We start from the raw sequence: 2,560 nt of genomic DNA, 5'->3' as shown, positions 1-2,560 counted from the left end.
GCATTCTTGGATTGAGTGTGATCTCTTGAATTAGACTTCTTGGTGACCTTCTCTTCTTCTTGTTCTTTACCAACCTCAATCACTTCATCTTCGACTATATCACACCCAAAGATAGAATATGCTTCGAGGATGGGTTTCTTGGATTCCTCCAACGTGAATCTTGCTACCTTGCCATCGGCCTCAAAAGAATAGACTCCTGAATGTGCATCTAGCTTGAAACGGAATGTCTTTAGAAACGGCCTTCCAAGTAAAATGGATGATGGCTTGTCTGAGTCAATGGGAGGAGTCTCCAAAATGTGGAAATCTACCGGGAAGAGTAAACATTGGATGTCAACCAGAACATTTTCTGCAATCCCCACAACTGATACAATGCTCTTATCGGCCAACACGAATCTCGCCCCGGACCTCTTTAAGGGTGACAAGTTCAATCTCTCATAAATGGGGAGTGGCATAATGCTTACGCACGCCCCCAAGTCACACATACAATCTGTGAACTTTATCCCACCAATTAAGCAAGTAACCAAACATGGGCCGGGATCGTTGCATTTTTCAGGAATTAGAGAAGAGATAGAATCATCTACCGGCCTTTTGTTGAGTTCGCCAATTTTCTCCTTGTGGGTCAAACATCTTTGAGGAACTTGGCATATTTGGGCACTTGTTGAATGGCTTGAAATAGAGGGACGGTGACTTCAACATTCTTAAAAATTTTCACCATGTTGGGGTCAAGTTATTCTTGCTTCTTGGCCTTCTTGGCCAAAGTTGGGAATGGAATGGGCATAGGCTCTTCAACCAGATTTTTTCTCCTTGGCTCCTTGGCCTTGAGCGGTTCCTCCCCATCCTTCTCAACATCTTCCTCTTCATCCTTCATCACTCTCATATCCTATCCCACCTTTTCCTTATGGGTTTCGTCACTCGAACTTGTAAGTACAACACCAATTTCATCCAACTTGGTGCTGCTCCTAAGGGTGATAGCATTGATGCTCCCCTTAGGATTCGGTTGAGGTTGTGAGGGTAAACCACTAGAAGTTGAGGCTTGTTGGACATTTTGTGTAGTAGGAGAAGAAATAGTCAAACGGGTGAGTGCTTCGGCAATTGTAGCCATATACACTTCTTATTTCTTATGAAAGTCTCATTGCTCTTGCATAAAGGTTTGGAGTGTGTCATTCATGTAGGGTTGATTAGGAGTAGAACTTTGATTGCCTTGAGGAGGGTTAGGTCTACTATGTGGATGTTGATACCTCCCTTGAGGTTGAGATTGTGGAGGTTGTTGGCAGGATTGTTGGTATTGTGGTTGACCTTGAGGAGCTTGATGATAGTAGGCTTATTGGCTTGGGTAAGGTTGAGCTTGTGGGGCTTGGTTCCACCTTTGGTTAGAATTATCCCTCCACCCTTGGTTTTGATTTCCTCCATGTTGATTGTAGTTGGGTCTTTGTGGGTATGGATTAGCTACCGCTAATGTAGGACACTTATCAGTGTAATGGTTGTTACAAGCACAAATACCACATGATCTTGGTGGTCCTTCAATCCTTGGAGGTTGAGGTGGAGAAGATATCAAGGCTTGGGAGATTTTTTGCCCTTAGGTGATTTGTCTCAACAAAATTGTCATCTCACCGAGGGTCTTTGTCAAAACGGCATCTCCGGAAGGAGAAACTTCACTTAAAGCTTTTGGTTGTGGGTTTCTTGCCCTTGAGTGTTGAGTGGAGTCCGCCAAGTTTGCTATGATCTCCCAAGCTTCCTCAGCGGTCTTGTTTTTGGTGAGTGATCCTCCACTAGAGGCATCTAGGAAAAGCTTATCTTGGGGGTTCATCCCTTGACAGAAGTAGCTAATAAGTACCAACTCGTCAATACGGTGGTGGGGGCAAGCTTCCAACAACTTTTTGAATCTCTCCCAGTACTCATAAAGAGTCTCCCCATCTCGTTGCACAATACAAGAGATTTTCTTTCGCAGCTTGTCTGTTTTCTGTGGTGGATAAAACTTTTCCAGAAATTCCTTACGTAACAAGTCCCAATCAGAAATCATATCTCCCGGTTGAGTCTAAAACCATTCTTTTGCTTTTCCCTCCAAAGAGAAAGGGAAAGCAAAAACCAAAACTACTACTTCATCTACACCAGGTATTCTCGCAGTGGAGCATGCAACTTGGAAATCCTTAAGATGCTTAAGAGGGTCTTCTCTGGGCGGTCCATTGTACTTGGGGAGCAAGATGATTGTGCCAGTCTTAAGCTCAAAATTTGGATCTAAAGCCGGATACCGGATTTGTATCGGTTGCAAGTTAATATCAGGAGCTCCGGCTTCCCTTAAAGTGATTCTACGAGGTAGATCCGCCATGGTGTCGTCACCTGAGTCACTCACAGAGATTTCAGCACTCCCCACAGATGAATATAAGGTTTCCTCGTTAATGGAAGAATGATGGTCATGGATTGATGGTGATAGTGAATTGGAGTGCTCTTCAAGCAAGCCCAATTCACTATTCACAAATGCTAGTCGGCGCCGAGTTTGCCTAATATGAGTTAAAGTTCTTTCTATTTCCAGATCAAAAGGGGCTAAGCTCGGGTCTAGAAA

At 43.9% G+C, this 2,560-nt stretch overlaps 1 non-coding gene across 1 annotated transcript; it reads left to right on the top strand.

Moving 5' to 3' along the window:
* The first annotated feature begins 1,844 nt into the window (after positions 1–1,844).
* Positions 1,845–1,951, top strand: LOC148555308 (small nucleolar RNA R71). Its single transcript, XR_015887033.1, has one exon. It is a non-coding gene; the product is annotated as a small nucleolar RNA R71 (small nucleolar RNA).
* The last annotated feature ends 609 nt before the right edge of the window (positions 1,952–2,560 follow it).

The sequence above is a fragment of the Arachis ipaensis genome, chromosome B6 (assembly GCF_059453495.1).
Source record: "Arachis ipaensis isolate K30076 ecotype BB chromosome B6, ASM5945349v1, whole genome shotgun sequence".
Classification (NCBI taxonomy): Eukaryota; Viridiplantae; Streptophyta; class Magnoliopsida; order Fabales; family Fabaceae; genus Arachis; species Arachis ipaensis.
Note: the sequence above shows the minus strand (reverse complement) of the source record. Positions and strands in the feature narration are given on the sequence as shown.